We start from the raw sequence: 18,616 nt of genomic DNA, 5'->3' as shown, positions 1-18,616 counted from the left end.
AGCTTCCCCAGCCTTGCAGGACGCTGCCCAAGATGCCCACTTCTGTCTCGTCCCACCCAGAACACTGAGGGGATGGACACAGCTGAATCATCTGGGAACAGCTAGAAGCAGAGAAAAGGGGTGAGGGCTCAGAGCAACCAGCATGCATCTCTCAACAACCACCCACAGATTCTACTAACTAGTTTGCAGTCTCCATTAAGAGCTCTAGAACACATCAACAAAGCTAAAAGTTGGTTTTTTGAAAAGACAAAATTGACAAACCTTTAGTTAGACTAAAAAAAACTGAGAAGACTCAAATAATTAAAATTATAAATGAAAGATGAGACATTAAAACTGATTCCACAGAAACACAAAGGATCATGAGACTACTATGAACAATTGTATACCAATAAATTGGATAACCTAGAAGAAACAGGTAAATTCCTAGACACATACAACCTACCAAGATTGAATCATGGAGGAACAGAAAAGCTGAACAGACCAATAACAAGCAATGAGATTAAATCAGTAATCAAAAACCTCTCAACTAAGAAAAGTCCGGGACCAGACAGCTTCACTGGTGAATTCTACCAAACATTTAAGGAACTAATGCCAATCCTTCTCAAACTCTTCCAAAAATTTGAAGAGAAGGGAACACTTCCAAACTCATTTTACAATGCCAGCATTATACCAAAGCCAGACAAAAAACATTACAAAAAAAGAAAATTACAGGCCAATATTCCTGGTGAACATTGATGCAAAAATCCTCAACAAGATAATAGCACACCCATTCAACAACACATCAAAAGGCCCATACACCATGATCAAGTGAGATTTCTCCCTAGAATAAAGATTAGTTCAATGTATGCAAATCAGTAAATGTACTATACCACATTAACAGAATGAAAGATAAAAATCATATGGTCATCTCAATAGATGCAGAAAAAGCATTTGACAAAGTTCAACATCCTTTCATGATAAAAGCTCTCCAGAAATTAGGTACAGAAGGAACGTACCTCAACCTAGTAAAGGCCATGTATGACAAGCCCATAGCTAACATCAAACTCAGTGGTGAAAAGGTGAAAGTTTTCCTCCAAGATTGGGAACAAGATGAGGATGTCCACTCTTGCCACACCTATTCAACCTAGTCCTGGAAGCCCTAGACAGAGTAATTAGGCAATAAAAAGAAATAAAATGCATCCAAATCAAAAAGGAAGAAGTAAAATTGTCTGTGTTTGCAGATGACATGATACTATACAGAAAATCCTAAAGAATTCACAAAAAAGACTGTTAGGATTAATAAATGAATTCAGTAAAGTTGCAGGATTCAAAATCAATATATAAAAACCAGTTGTATTTCTATATACTAACAACAAATTATCCAAAAAAGAAATTAAGAAAACAATCCTATCTATAATAGCACCCTCTCCCCCAAAATACTTAGGAATAAACTTACCAAAGGAGATAAAAAAAATCTATACACTGAAAACTATAAAACATTGATGAAAGATCCAGCAAACCCACTTCTGGGTATATATCCAAAGGAAATGAAATAAGTCTCTTGCGACATCTGCACTCCCAAGTTCATTAGAGCATTATTCATAGTAGACAAGATATGGAAACAACCTACGTTCCATTGACAGGTGAATGGATAAAGAAAATGTGATGTATATATGTATATACATATAAATGGAATATTATTCAGACATAGAAAAGAAGGAAATCCTGCCATTTGTGACAACATGGATGAACCTGGATGACATTATACTAAGTGAAATAAACCAGACACAGAAAGACAAATACTGTATGATCTCATTTACATGTGGAATCTAAAAAAGTCAAACTCATAGAAACAGAGAGTATAACAGTAATTGCCAGGGGCTGTCGGCTGGGGAAAATGGGGAGATGTTGGTCAAAGGATATAAACTTTCAGTTAGAAGATGAATAAATTCTGGGGATCTAATGTACAGAATGGTGTTTATACTTAACAATACTGTATTGTACACTTGAAATTTTCTAAGAGAGTAAATCTTAAATGTTCCCACCAGAATTAAAAAAAAAAAAAGGTAACTAAGGTAGGTGATGGATGTGTTAAGTAGCTTGATATGGTAATCGCTTCACGATATACATATATACCAAATAACTTGCTTTAAAAATAAGCAAAGGGGCGGCTGGCCGGGTGCTGTAGGTTGAGAGGAGCTACTGGAGGTTGCTGGCGAAATATTGTGAGCCCCTCTAACCTGGAGCTGCCAGCGTCCTGGGTCCAATGAACAGGGAAATCTACTGTAACGTGTTGTCAGTGGGGAAGCACTTGAATTCACAGAACAGCCTTGGAGAGTCCTGGATACATCAGAAATACATCTAGATGTGGAACAACTCCTACAGGACACCTACTGAACGCTACAGGAAGACCTCAGACCTCCCAAAAGGCAAGAAACTCCCCACGTACCTGGGTAGGGCAAAAGAAAAAAGAATAAACAGAGACAAAAGAATAGGAACGGGGGCTGCCCTGGTGGCGCACTGGTTGGGAATCCGCCTGCCGATGCAGGGGCACAGGTTTGTGCCCCGTTCCGGAAAGATCCCACATGCTGCGGAGCGGCTGGGCCCGTGAGCCATGGCCGCTGAGCCTGCGCATCCAGAGCCTGTGCTCCACAACGGGAGAGGCCACAACTGTGGGAGGCCCAAGAACCGCAAAAAAAAAAAAAAAAAAAAAAAAAGGAATAGGGATGGGACCTGCACCAGTGAGAGGGAGCTGTGAAGGAGGAAAGGTTTCCACACACTAGAAGCCCCTTCGCGGGCGGAGCCTGCGGGTGGCGGAGCAGGGAGCTTCGGAGCCATGGAGGAGAGCACAGCAACAGGGGTGCGGAGGGCAAAGTGGAGAGATTTCTGCCCAGAGGATCAGTGCCGACCGGCACTCACCAGCCCGAGAGGCTTGTCTGCTCACCCGCCGGGGTGGGCAGGGGCTGGGAGCTGAGGCTCGGGCTTCGGTCGGAGAGCAGGGAGAGGACTGGCGGCATGAACACAGCCTGAAGGAGTTAGTGCACCACGGATAGCCGGGAGGGAGTCCAGGAAAAAGTCTGGACCTGCTGAAGAGGCAAGAGACTTTTTCTTCCCTCTTTGTTCCCTGGTGCGCGAGGAGAGGGGATTAAGAACGCTGCTTAAAGGAGCTCCAGAGACGGGCGCGAGCCGCGGCTAACAGCGCGGACCCCAGAGACGGGCATGAGACGCTAAGGCTGCTGCTGCCGCCACCAAGAAGCCTGTGTGCGAGCACAGGTCACTATCCACACCTCCCGTCCGGGGAGCCTGTGCAGCCCGCCACTGCCAGGGTCCCAGGATCCAGGGACAACTACTCCGGGAGAACGCACGGCGCGCCTCAGGCTGCTACAACGTCACACCTGCCTCTGCCGCCGCAGGCTCTCCCCGCACTCTGTACCTCTCCCTCTCCCCGGCCTGAGTGAGCCAGAGCCCCCGAATCAGCGGCTCCTGTAACCCCCTCCTGTCCGAGTGAAGAACAGACACCCTCTGGCGACCTACACGCAGAAGCAGGGCCAAATCCAAAGCTGAGCCCCGCGAGCTCTGCGAACAAAGAAGGGAAAGGGAAATCTCTCCCAGCAGCCTCAGGAGCAGCAGATTAAACCTCCACAATCAACTTGATGTACCCTGCATCTGTGGCATACCTGAATAGACAACGAATCATCCCAAATTGAGGAGGTGGACTTTGAGAGCAAGATTTATTATTTTTCCCCCTTTTCCTCTTTTTGTGAGTGTGTATGTGTATGCTTCTGTGTGAGATTTTGTCTGTATAGCTTTGCTTTCACCATTTGTCCTAGGGTTCTATCCGTCCACTTTTTTTTACTTAAAAAAATTTTTTTTCTTAATTTTTTTAATAACTTTATTTTACCTTACTTTATTTTTTTCTTTTATCCCCTTCCTTCCTTCCTCCCTTCCTCCCTCCCTCTCTCTCTCCCTCTCTTTCTTTCTTTTTCTTTCTTTCTTCTTTCTACTTTTTCTCCCTTTTATTCAGAGCCGTATGGATGAAAGGCTCTTGGTGCTGCAGCCAGGAGTCAGTGCTGTGCCTCTGAGGTGGGAGAGCCAACTTCAGGACACTGGTCCACAAGAGACCTCCCAGCTCCATGTAATATCAAACGGCGAAAATCAAGAGATCTCCATCTCAACACCAAAACCCAGCTTCACTCAATGACCAGCAAGCTACAGTGCTGGACTCCCCATGCCAAACAACTAACAGGACAGGAACACAACCACACCCATTAGCAGAGAGGCTGCCTAAAATCATAATAAGGCCACAGACACCCCAAAACACACCACCAGAGGTGGAACTGCCCACCAGAAAGACAAGATCCACCGTCATCCACCAGAAAACAGGCACTAGTCCCCTCCACCAGGAAGCCTACACAACCCACTGAACCAACTTTAGCCACTGGGGACAGACACCAAAAACAACAGGAACTACGAACGTGCAGCCTGCAAAAAGAAGACCCCAAACACAGTAAGATAAGCAAAATGAAAAGACAGAAAAACGCACAGCAGATGAAGGAGCAAGATAAAAACCCACCAGACCTAACAAATGAAGAGGAAATAGGCAGTCTACCTGAAAAAGAATTCAGAATAATGATAGTAAAGGTGATCCAAAATCTCGGAAATAGAATAGAGAAAATGCAAGAAACATTTAACAAGGACCTAGAAGAACTAAAGAGGAAACAAGCAATGGTGAACAACACAATAAATGAAATTAAAAATACTCTAGATGGGATCAATAACAGAATAGCTGAGGCAGAAGAACGGATAAGTGACCTGGAAGATAAAATAGTGGAAATAATTACTGAAGAGCAGAATAAAGAAAAAAGAATGAAAACAACTGAGGACAGTCTCAGACACCTCTGGGACAACATTAAACGCACCAACATTCGAATTATAGGGGTTCCAGAAGAAGAAGAGAAAAAGAAAGGGACTGAGAAAATATTTGAAGAGATTATAGATGAAAATTTCCCTAATATGGGAAAGGAAATAGTTAATCAAGTCCAGGAAGCACAGAGAGTCCCATACAGTATAAATCCAAGGAGAAATACGCCAAGACACATGTTAATCAAACTCTCAAAAATTAAATACAAAGAAAACATATTAAAAGCAGCAAGGGACAAACAACAAATAACACACAAGGGAATCCCCATAAGGTTAACAGCTGATCTTTCAGCAGAAACTCTGCAAGCCAGAAGGGACTGGCAGGACATATTTAAAGTGATGAAGGAGAAAAACCTACAACCAAGATTACTCTACCCAGCAAGGATCTCATTCAGATTTGATGGAGAAATTAAAACCTTTACAGACAAGCAAAAGCTGAGAGAGTTCAGCACCACCAAACTAGCTTTACAATAAATGCTAAAGGATCTTCTCTAGGCAAGAAACACAAGAGAAGTAAAAGAGCTACAATATCAAACCCAAATAATTAAGAAAATGGAAATAGAAACATACATATCAACAATTACCTTAAATGTAAATGGATTAAATGCTCCCACCAAAAGACACAGACTGGCTGAATGGATACAAAAACAAGACCCTTATATATGCTGTCTACAAGAGACCCACTTCAGACCTAGAGATACGTACAGACTGAAAGTAAGGGGATGGAAAAAGATATTCCATGCAAATGGAAACCAAAAGAAAGCTAGTGTAGCAATTCTCATATCAGACAAAATAGACTTTAAAATAAAGACTATTAGAAGAGACAAAGAAGGACACTACATAATGATCAAGGGATCGATCCAAGAAGATATAAGAATTGTAAATATTTATGCACCCAACATAGGAGCACCTCAATACATAAGGCAAATACTAACAGCCATAAAAGGGGAAATCGACAGTAACACATTCATAGTAGGGGACTTTAACACCATACATTCACCAATGCACAGATCATCCAAAATGAAAATAAATAAGGAAACACAAGCTTTAAATGATACATTAAACAAGATGGACTTAATTGATATTTATAAGACATTCCATCCAAAAACAACAGAATACACATTTTTCTCAAGTGCTCATGGAACATTCTCCAGGATAGATCATATCTTGGGTCACAAATCAAGCCTTGGTAAATTTAAGAAAATTGAAATTGTATCAAGTATCTTTTCCGACCACAAGGCTATGAGACTAGATATCAATTATGGGAAAAGATCTGTAAAAAATACAAACACATGGAGGCTAAAAAATACACTACTTAATAACGAAGTGATCACTGAAGAAATCAAAGAGGAAATCAAAAAATACCTAGAAACAAATGACAATGGAGACACGATGACCCAAAACCTATGGGAGGCAGCAAAAGCAGTTCTAAGAGGGAAGTTTATGGCAATACAATCCTACCTTAAGAAATAGGAAACATCTCGAATAAACAACCTAACCTTGCACCTAAAACAATTAGAGAAAGAAGAACAAATAAACCCCAAAGTTAGCAGAAGGAAAGAAATCATAAAGATCAGAGCAGAAGTAAATGAAAAAGAAATGAAGGAGATGATAGCAAAGATCAACAAAACCAAAAGCTGGTTCTTTGAGAAGATAAACAAAATTGATAAACCATTGCCAGACTCATCAAGAAAAAAAGGGAGGAGTCTCAAATCAATAGAATTAGAAATGAAAAAGGAGAAGTAACAACTGACACTGCAGAAATACAAAATACCATGAGAGATTACTACAAGCAACTCTATGCCAATAAAATGGACAACCTGGTAGAAATGGACAAATTATTAGAAATGCACAACCTGCCAAGACTGAATCAGGAAGAAATAGAAAATATGAACAGACCAATCACAAGCACTGAAATTGAAACTGTGATTAAAAATCTTCCAACAAACAAAAGCCCAGGACCAGATGGCTTCACAGGCGAATTCTATCAAACATTTAGAGAAGAGCTAACACCTATCCTTCTCAAACTCTTCCAAAATATAGCAAAGGGAGGAACACTCCCAAACTCATTCTACGAGGCCACCATCACCCTGATACCAAAACCAGACAAAGATGTCACAAAGAAAGAAAACTACAGGCCAATATCACTGATGAACATAGATGCAAAAATCCTCTACAAAATACTAGCAAACAGAATCCAACAGCACGTTAAGAGGATCATACACCATGATCAAGTGGGGTTTATTCCAGGAATGCAAGGATTCTTCAGTATACGCAAATCAATCAATGTGATTAACCATATTAACAAATTGAAGGAGAAAAACCATATGATCATCTCAATAGATGCAGAGAAAGCTTTTGACAAAATTCAACACCCATTTATGATAAAAACCCTCCAGAAAGTAGGCATAGAGGGAACTTTCCTCAACATAATAGAGGCCATATATGAAAAACCCACAGCCAACATCGTCCTCAATGGTGAAAAACTGAAACCATTTCCACGAAGATCAGAAAGAAGACAAGGTTGCCCACTCTCACCATTATTATTCAACATAGTTTTAGAAGTTTTAGCCACAGCAATCAGAGAAGAAAAGGAAATAAAAGGAATCCAAATCGGAAAAGAAGAAGTAAAGCTGTCACTGTTTGCAGATGACATGATACTATACATAGAAAATCCTAAAGATGCTACCAGAAAACTTCTGGAGCTAATCAATGAATTCTGTAAAGTAGCAGGATACAAAATTAATGCACAGAAATCTCTGGCATTCCTATACACTAATGATGAAAAATCTGAAAGTGAAATCAAGAAAACACTCCCATTTACCACTGTAACAAAAAGAATAAAATACCTAAGAATAAACCTACCTAAGGAGACAAAAGACCTGTATGCAGAAAATTATAAGACACTGATGAAAGAAATTAAAGATGATACAAATAGATGGAGAGGTATACCATGTTCTTGGATTGGAAGAATCAACATTGTGACAATGACTCTACTACCCAAAGCAATCTACAGATGCAATGCAATCCCTATCAAACTACCACTGGCATTTATCACAGAACTAGAACAAAAAATTTCACAATTTGTATGGAAAAACAAAAGACCCCTAATAGCCAAAGCAATCTTGAGAATGAAAAATGGAGCTGGAGGAATCAGGCTCCCTGACTTCAGACTATACTACAAAGCTACAGTAATCAAGACAGTATGGTCCTGGCACAAAAACAGAAATATAGATCAATGGAACAGGACAGAAAGCCCAGAGACAAACCCATGCTCATATGGTCACCTTATCTTTGATAATGGAGGCAGGAATGTACAGTGGAGAAAGGACAGCCTCTTCAATAAGTGGTGCTGGGAAAACTGGACAGCTACATGTAAAAGTATGAGATTAGATCACTCCCTAACACCATACGCAAAAATAAGCTCAAAATGGATTAAAGACCTAAATGTAAGGCCAGACACTATCAAACTCTTAGAGGAAAACACAGGCAGAACACTCTATGACATAAATCACAGCAAGATCCTTTATGACCCACCTCCTAGAGAAATGGAAATAAAAACAAAAATAAACAAGTGGGACTTAATGAAACTGCAAAGCTTTTGCACAGCAAAGGAAACAATAAACAAGACCAAAGAATGGGAGAGAATATTTGCAAATGAAGCAACTGACAAAGGATTAATCTCCAAAATTTATAACAGCTCAATAACAAAAAAACAAACAACCCAATCCAAAAATGGGCAGAAGACCTAAATAGACATTTCTCCAAAGAAGATATACAGACTGCCAACAAACACATGAAAGAATGCTCAACATCATTAATCATTAGAGAAATGCAAATCAAAACTACATTGAGATATCATCTCACACCAGTCAGAATGGCCATCATCAAAAAGCTAGAAACAATAAATGCTGGAGAGGGTGTATAGAAAAGGGAACACTCTTGCACTGCTGGTGGGAATGTGAATTGGTACAGCCACTATGGAGAACAGTATGCAGGTTCCTTAAAAAACTACAAATAGAACTACCATATGACCCAGCAATCCCACTACTGGGCATATAACCTGAGAAAACCATAATTCAAAAAGAGTCATGTACCAAAATGTTCATTGCAGCTTTATTTACAATAGCCAGGAGATGGAAACAACCTAAGTGTCCATCATCGGATAAATGGATAAAGAAGATGTGGCACATATATACAATGGAATATTACTCAGCCATAAAAAGAAACGAAATTGAGTTATTTGTAGTGAGGTGGATGGACCTAGAGTCTGTCATACAGAGTGAAGTAAGTCAGAAAGAGAAAGACAAATACCGTATGCTAACACATATATATGGAATTTAAGAAAAAAAAAGTCATGAAGAACCTAGGGGTAAGACAGGATTAAAGACACAGACCTACTAGAGAACAGACTTGAGGATATGGGGAGGGGGAAGGGTAAGCTGTGACAAAGTGAGAGAGTCGCATGGATATATATACACTACCAAACGTAAAATAGCTAGCTAGTGGGAAGCAGCCGCATAGCACAGGGAGATCAGCTCAGTGCTTTGTGACCACCTAGAGGGGTGGGATAGGGACGGTGGGAGGGAGGGAGATGTAAGAGGGAAGAGTTATGGGAACATATGTATATGTATAACTGATTCACTTTGTTATAAAGCAGAAATTAACACACCATTGTAAAGCAATTATACTCCAATAAAGATGTAAAAAAAAAAAAAGGTTAAGAGAATTGCACCTATTTAGCCCAGAGAAGAGAAATTTAGGGAATGCCCTGACTATTTTCAAATATTTCAGAGGACTTTATGTGAGAGATTCAAAGTAATGGTTTTCTGTGCCTATGGAGAATAATAAAAAACAAATGGACAATTAAAAATAATAACAACAATAAGCAAAGGGCTTGAATAGACATTTTTCCAAAGAAGACATACAAATCACCAACAAATTCATGAAAAATTGCTCGACATCACTAATTATGGAAATGGAAATGAAAACCACAATGAGATATCACCTCATACCTATTAGGATGATTATTGAAAAAAAATAAGATAAATGCTGGCAAGTATGTGGAGAAAAGGGAACCCTGGTCCACTGTTGGTGTGAATGTAAATTGGTGCCGCCATTATGGAAAACAGAGAGGAGTTTCGTCAAAATATTAATAAATAGGACTTCCATATGATCCAGCAATTTTACTTTTGGGTATTTATCCAAAGGAACAGAAATCAAGATCTTGGAGAGATACCTGCACTTCCACATTCACTGCAGCCTTGTTCATAGTAGCCAAGATGTGGAAATAACATAAATGTTCACTGATGGATGAATATGTTTAAAAAAATGTGGTATATACATACAATGGAATATTATTCAGCCTTTAAAAAGAAGGAAATCCAGCCATTCGCAAAAACATGGATAGATATGGAGGACATTATCCTAAGTGAAATAAGCCAGACACAGAAAGACAAATACTTTATGATATCACTTATATGTGGAATCTAAAATAATCAGTCATAGAAGCAGAGTAGAATGGTGGCTGCCAGGGGCTGGGAAGAGGAGGAAATGGGGATGTGAAGGTTAAAGGGTACAAAGTTTCAGTTACACAGGATAAGTAAGTTCTGGAGATTTACTATATAGCATAGTGACTTAGTTAACAATACTCTTTTGTATACTTAAAATTTGCTAAGGGGGTAGATCTTATGTTAAGTGTTCTTACCACAAAATAATAATAATAACAATAATAAGAATGGAGGTGGAAGGAAACTTTGGAGAGGATGGATATGTTTACTGCCTTGACGGTTTCATGGGTACAGCTTTTTATATGTCAATCATACCTCAATAAAGTGTTGTTTATAATATGTATATAATTATAGTCACACTTAGTAAGCACATATTATGGGCCACATATGTCATGTGCATTATTTCATTTACCCTTCACAGGAACCCTAGGACTTAGATGTTAGATGACTATTTCCACTTAACAGTTGAGAAAACTGAGTCTAAGAGAGGCTAATTTACTTGCCAAAGGTTACAGACCTGGTAAATTCTATAGCCAGGATTTTAAACCCCGGCCTGTCATTTAGTACCAATATCACTACCTCACACATGCAGGACCTTTCACAGCTCACTGATTATCACTGTCATTAACTCTGTGAATTCTCTCATTCCCCAGGTGCGGGTGAAGAATGTGAGCCTCACAGAGATTGAGTGGCCTGCCCCTGTCCACAGTTGGCAATCAGTGGTTCTGGGGCTGGAACCCAGACTCTCTGCTCTGTGCGCTCTGTACCACAGCACACTGACACACACCTGCTAAATATTTTGTCCTAAAATTGTTTTCTTTTATTATGACTTCCATAAAACACAACCAAAAAAAGGTAAACACATGAGATTAACACAGAGAAATGTTGAATGACTGCCTATAATTAAACTTATTTTTAAGACCCCTTTCCATGGGCCCCTAAACATGATGTAATTGCAGTCCAAGGCTTCCTACACACAGATAGATATCAGCTCCCGGCCACATGTAAATACTAGGCTCTGGGTCCAAATGATCTCCATCTAAGACTCTTGGGGGTGGGAATCATTCAAAAGAGGCAGTGAGGCTACAGAACCCTGCCCAGCTCCCCATCCATACAAAGCAATTTCCTGCCCTCCCTCCTATTTCTTGTCCCCCTGCCGGTCCCTCCCACTTTGAGGCTGGATTTGCCCCATGACTACAACTCCCATGCTGATCCCCAACCTAAGTTCTCCTGGGCTGGGGCCCATTAATGATTCCTCTCTGGCCTCCCAACCAGATCTGGACACTGTGCAGCATACTCCCTATAATCTGACCATACTCCTTCCCAGATATCTTGATACCTATAGTCTGTAGTGAACTCAACCCCAGATAAGACACTTTAAAGAATAATGTCATCCATTTATCTGAAAGTCCATAATGCATAGAACCCCCACTGAGTAAAAGTGGACCCTTAGTAAAAGCCATTAATTAAGCTGAATTTAAAAATATCGGGACTTCCCTGGTGGCACAGTGGTTAAGAATCCGCCTGCCAACGCAGGGGACACGGGTTCGAGCCCTGGTTCGGGAAGATCCCACATGCTGCGGAGTAACTAAGCCTGTGCGCCACAACTACTGAGCCTGTGCTCTGGAGCCCATGAGCCGCAACTACTGAGCCTGCGTGCCACCACTACTGAAGCCTGCAAGCCTAGAGACCATGCTCCGCAACAAGAGAAGCCACCACAGTGAGAAGCCTGTGCACCACAACGATGTGTAGCTCCCGCTTGTCGCAACTAGAGAAAGCCCGCTCACAGCAAAAAAGATCCAATGCAGCCAAAAATAAATAAATAAAAATAAATTTATAAAAAAGAAAATCTATATCAAGTTAGCACTCTTTCCAAATATCATTATGAATTAGAGTTCCTTAAATGATTACATTCATTAGTTGTAACAAATTTATTTTGGGATGTCTTAAAGAACAAATTTGAAGATTAATCAACTAATGCTCCCTGATACTGAAACTGCTAAACTTCTCATGGAATATAAAAAGCAAATTTACTTTTAAAATATCCTCTTCCAGGTTATGGGGCTTAGGGCACTGACTGGAAGTGTTACTTGGCTACTTCTATAAAAAGGTTTGTGATATCCAGTAATAGTACTCTTAAAGAATAATTAGCATCTTTAGAATAGGATTCATGAATATTACTCATCGCAGCTTGTGGAATTCAACCAAATCACAGCCAAGGGACCAACGCCTGGTTGATATCCAGAAACAGCCAGACCTGGCAGTCTGGTCTGTGGCGTCAACAGTCCAAGCAAGGAGTGGATAGGACTCAAGGGGGCATGGGAGTAAATACTTCCCACAGCATCCCAAAGATGGTCATCTGGCTCAAGTGACCCTAAAATTCAATTTTTCATTCCCAATAGTGCCTTTTAAAAAATGTCAGGCTTAATTATTATAATAAAGTAATCCAGTTTTGATGCTCTTGTGCCTTATTTAAGAATACTTCCCCACTTTCTGTTTTTATGTGATCTCTATTACACAGTTGAGTTTCACCCATTTTTGGTAGTAATTTCTATCTTTCAAAACATGTGCTGAACCTCTACTTTACTCACAAATGAATGAGAGTCCCTGATCTCCAGGCAGCCTCTCCTTTTACCTCCCTGCTCTGTTAAACACTGCCATTCCCTTCCTAGTCCCTCCAAAGTGGGTTCCACCTAAAGCAGACTTGCTACCCCATCCTCTAGATGAGTCCTCCACTCATTTCTCTACGTATCTCCCACCCACATCCTCATTTCCTCTGTGGACTTCAGATGCAGCTGACACATCTAAGCCCATTCTGGCAGACTGTCCTCAGAAGGGACTCCTTTGATTCTGCTGTCTCCTTGCTGTATCTGGTATTTAGTCTTAATGATTTTCTTTGTGTGTTTCATCTCATTCTATTCACTTCCCCCAACTCCTCTTGACAAGCATCATTTTGGTTTCTCCATCAATCACCAAACTCCTTTAGAAATATAATGGAAAGGAGGGTGGAGTTTCAGGAAGGATGGCTTTTGAAAACCTGAATGCAAATGGCATTGCTAACAAGCTGTGTGACCTAAGGAAAATCACATAGCATCTCTGAGCCTCTATTTGCTGGTCTGTAAAAGGGAGATTATCACCCCAATTAACCAGGGTTGGAATACGATGATCATGAAATGATGAAAGGGAAGGAGCTCCACAAATCACAAAGAACTGTCCAGAAGTAAACTGTTATTCCCCTAGCAACATCCCTGCAGCTGTTAGCAGCTGTATAATTCTTCCAGCCACAGGACCCAATGTTCTCATCTCTTCTCTTGAAAACTTACTCCAGGGAGGCCCGTCCCAATGACCCCAGTTTTAGTTTCATAGAAGGTGCAGCTGGGTCCTCATCCATTGCAGCAAGGCTCTAAGTTTGCGAGTGGTCTGCCACACAGGTAATTTCTTAAAACGTCCCCATGGCACATCTTATTCCTTCTCAGTCCTTGGAGAAAAGCACCTGGTAAGTGGTTAATCCGAGCCATCCTCACCACCTTGCCATTTCACACATGTCTAGGGGCAACAGAACGGTGTTGAAAGGGCACAGGCTTTGAGGTTTGATGGGCCTGGGTTTGAATTCTACCATCAACCCTTACTAGCTGTGTGATCCTGGCAAGTCTCTTAACTCTGTGAGCCTCAGTTTTCTCATCTATAAAATGGAGACAATAATATCTCACATAGGCACTCGATAGTAATCATTACGATGATGATTTATATTACAGAAATGTGAGGAATTTAAGGAGCATCTAGTTTTACTGCTACTTTTACTGGGATTGTTCATACTTCTTAATAATTGGTTAACCAAGTCCCAAGGTTTCCTGAAACCACTGTGCCATTCATAGGCCCAAGGAGGGAAACCCTCCAGCATCCCCCAGATGACCAATTTTTCTCCTAGGACATCTGCCAAGATAAATCCCATTTCTCATACCATGCTCCATATCGCCAGAAAATGGAAATAAGACAAATATAACTCTTGGATTAATTCCAAACTGAACCACTCACTGTTCCCCAAATAAGCCCCTTATATTCTTGCCCAAATCCTGCCCATCTTCCAAGTCTCACACTCTCTGCTCCCCCTAGTGTTCTTGGATAACATGTCTTATCTCTTTCTCTGTCTTGATACCTCCCAGAGGGCAGAGACCCTGCTACCATCTCATTGGGGAAGTTCAGAGTGGGGCTTAAGGGGAAGAGGAGATGGGGAAGATGGTACCAATGACCTATACAGGAAGTAGAAAGATCAATTACTGAAGTCAGGAAAAATTTGAACCCAAGAGTTATCCTATGTTCAGACAGGATGTTCATGATGGGAAAATGCAGTCTAGTGTAAGAAACCGAATGAGAGAAGAGCTATGGGGACTCTTTACCCTGGAAAAATGCAAAATATCCTCACAGGGCTTTCCACATACAATGTTCTGTAAGGCCATGATTAAAATCCATAAATAATGAGAAGGTAGATGTGAACACAGAATACACATTATTGTTCAATCAGTGCCGAAATTATCATCAATTAGGCCAACTGGAGAGTCTCAGAACTGCAGAGATGTTCAAACTGTGCTAGAGGTCTCTCCTCCTCTGAATACTTTTAGTGTGTTTAATATTCCTTTTCCCTGCAGGATCCCATGTTTTGTAGCTGTCCCCTTCTCAGGCTCCTCAGGGTCAAAGCTGAGTTTGATTCCTGCCTGTCTTCTTGGTAACCAGCAGAAGGTCAGCCACAGAATCCTCCTCTATAACTGGGTGATGGACCACATTTCCTCACATCTGAGTAAGCCTCAGGGTCAGGGCTTGAGATGCAGAAATTTGATTGATTCTGAGTCCAGTATCTTTACAAGACAATGCAACCACCATGCTAGCTGAGAGACCACCATGAATAACTGCTGACAGAGACCTGCCCACCTCCTGGCCCCCTCTTCCCTTACCTGTCTAACCCTGGCAGGAATGCCTCCTCAACCCTACCTGTGGGCTCAGCCTGGCCCCTAGCTCTTTACTTCTATCTTGTCCTGAGGTAAAGGGAAGCATGAGGCCTCGGTGTAAGCGTAAGCCAACATGGTGACTGAGCCAACTCAGACTTAATGTCCAGGAGACAAGACCTCCAGTCTTTTTACCATCTAGTCAATGCTGTAACAACAATGGATTCGGAGTGCTATCACCTTAAGAAATCACCTGTTTTCATTTTTCCTTGTTCTAGTATACACATAACTTTTGCATAGCAAAAACCAAAGAAAAATTACAAGTTTTATTTTGCTTCACATTATAAAAATTTGTTTCTATCTTGTTACCTAGTCTCTAGTGGTCTAGTGGCTGCATAATATTTCATCAGGTTGATATACCACAATTTACTTAACCAGCTCTCTATTTTGGGACAACTAGTTACTTCCAAATTTAAAATAAACAATACTGCAATGAATACCTTTCTCTGAATTTAAATTTTTTTCAAGGATAGATTTTTCAGAAATGGAATCAATGATTCAAAGAATAAAAGCTTTCAAAGACAATACGGAGTATTTAAAGTTAGTGGGGCATTTTTTTAACATATTTATTGGAGTATAATTGCTTTACAATGTTGTATTAGTTTATGCTGTATAACAAAGTGAAATATGTATACATATATCCCCATATCTCCTCCCTCTTGCGTCTCCCTCTCACCCTCCCTATCCCACCCCTCTAGGTGGTCACAACGCACTGAGCTGATCTCCCTGTGCTATGCAGCTGCTTCCCAGTAGTTATTTTATATTTGGTAGTGTATATATGTCAGTGTCTCTCTCTCAGCTTACCTTTCCCCCTCCCCGTGTCCTCAAGTCCATTCTCTATGTCTGTGTCTTTATTCCTGTCCTGCCCTTAGGTTCTTTAGAACCATTTCTTTTTTTTTTTTTACATTCCATATATATGTTAGCATATGGTATTTGCTTTTCTCTTTCTGACTTACTTCACTCTGTATGACAGACTCTAGGTCCATCCACTTCACTACAAATAATTCAATTTCATTTCTTTTCATGGTTGAGTAATATTCCATTGTATATATGTGCCACATCTTCTTTATCCATTCATCTGTCAATGGACACTTAGGTTGCTTCCATGTCCTGGCTATTGTAAAGAGTGCTGCGATGAACATTGTGGTACATGACTCTTTTTGAATTATGGTTTTCTCAGGGTATAAGCCCAGTAGTGGGATTGCTGGGTTTTATGGTAATTCTATTTTTAGTTCTTTAAGGAACCTCCATACTGTTCTTCATAGTGGCTGTGTCAATTTACATTCCCACAAACAGTGCAAGACGGTTCCCTTTTCTCCACACTCTCTCCAGCATTTATTGTTTGAAGATTTTTTGATGATGGTCATTGTGTGAGGTGATACCTCACTGTGGTTTTGATTTGCATTTCTCTAATAATTAGTGATGCTGAGCATCCTTTCAAGTGTTTGTTGGCAATCTGTATAACTTCTTTGGAGAAATGTCTATTTAGGTCTTCTGCCCATTTTTGGATTGGGTTGTTTGTTTTTTAGATATTGAGCTGCGTGAGCTGCTTGTATATTTTGGAGATTAATCCTTTGTCAGTTGCTTCGTTTGCAAATATTTTCTCCCATTCTGAGGGTTGCCTTTTTGTCGTGTTTATGGTTTCCTTTGGTGTGCAAAAGCTTTTAAGTTTTATTAGGTCCCTGTTGTTTATTTTTGTTTTTATTTCCATTTCTCTAGGAGGTGGGTCAAAAAGGATCTTGCTGTGATTTATGTCATAGAGTGTTCTGCCTATGTTTTCCTCTAAGAGTTTTATAGTGTCTGGCCTTACATTTAGGTCTTTAATCCATGGAGAGATATACCATGTTCTTGGATTGGAAGAATCAACATTGTGGAAATGACTATACTAACCAAAGCAATCTACAGATGCAATGCAATCCCTATCAAACTACCAATGGCATTTTTCACAGAACAGGAACAAAAAATTCACAATTTGTATGGAAACACAAAAGACCCCAAATAGCCAAAGCAATCTTGAGAATGAAAAATGGAGCTGGAGGAATCAGGCTCCCAGACTTCAGACTATACTACAAAGCTACAGTAATCAAGACAGTATGGTACTGGCACAAAAACAGAAATATAGATCAATGGAAGAGGATAGAAAGCCCAGAGATAAACCCAAGCACATATGATCACCTTATCTTTGACAAGGAGGCAAGAATATACAATGGAGAAAAGACAGCCTCTTCAATAAGTGGTGCTACGAAAACTGGACAGCTACATGTAAAAGAATTAAATTAGGACACTTCCTTACACCATACACAAAAATAGTAGGGTATTTTAAAGACTTTACATTACTATAAGCAATATGTAAATAAGTATTTCAGTTTTAGCACAGCATTACCTTTATCAGGTATCATGATTAACATTTTTACTAATTTAGAATATATAGTAGTATCTCATTAAAAATTTTTTTGTACTTCTTTAATTACTGGTGAGTTGGAAGGTTTCCTTTATGTTTGTAACCAACCACATTGCAACTTGTATATTTTAACAGCACAAGAATTTTTGCTCTAGTGGTCTAGATGTTTGGGTTCCTGCATTTATAAACTGTTCTCCCTGGCTCTGGCTTTATAACCTATATGCTAATTTCCCTGATACCACTTGATCCGATATTTGTCTACTGTTTAACCAAAGTCTACAGACTTGGGTAGGGACTTATAATCATGGATTAAGACAATGTCACTTGCAGTAGAAGTCTGGGTTCCAGTATAAACTTTGGTGTTTTTTGTTTTTTAAACTATATGGCATTAGCTGATTCACTTTTTCTCTTAGAGCCTCCCTTTTCTCACTTGGAGAAAAGAGTAACACCACTTATCCGCTTACCCCACAGTGTTATATGAGAACTGTGAGCCTTGTAAAAGCAGGGTCAGACAACTTTTTCTGTAAAGGGCCATGTGGTAACTATTTTGGGCTTATAGATCATATGGTCTCTGTCACACCTACTCAACTCTGCTATTGTAGCATGAAAGTAGCATAGACAATGATAGTCTATGAATGAGTATGCCTGTGGTCCATCAAAGGTTTTTTATGAATATTAATATTTAATTTTATATTTGTATAGAAACATATCATTTATATGTAGATATATTTATGTATGTAAATAAATTTACATTTTAATAAGTTACATATAATGTATGTTATAACATATATTATATATAACATTTT

The sequence above is a fragment of the Lagenorhynchus albirostris genome, chromosome 7 (assembly GCF_949774975.1).
Source record: "Lagenorhynchus albirostris chromosome 7, mLagAlb1.1, whole genome shotgun sequence".
Lineage (NCBI taxonomy): Eukaryota > Metazoa > Chordata > Mammalia > Artiodactyla > Delphinidae > Lagenorhynchus > Lagenorhynchus albirostris.
The sequence above is the reverse complement of the archived record's forward strand: the minus strand, read 5'-3'. Positions refer to the sequence as shown.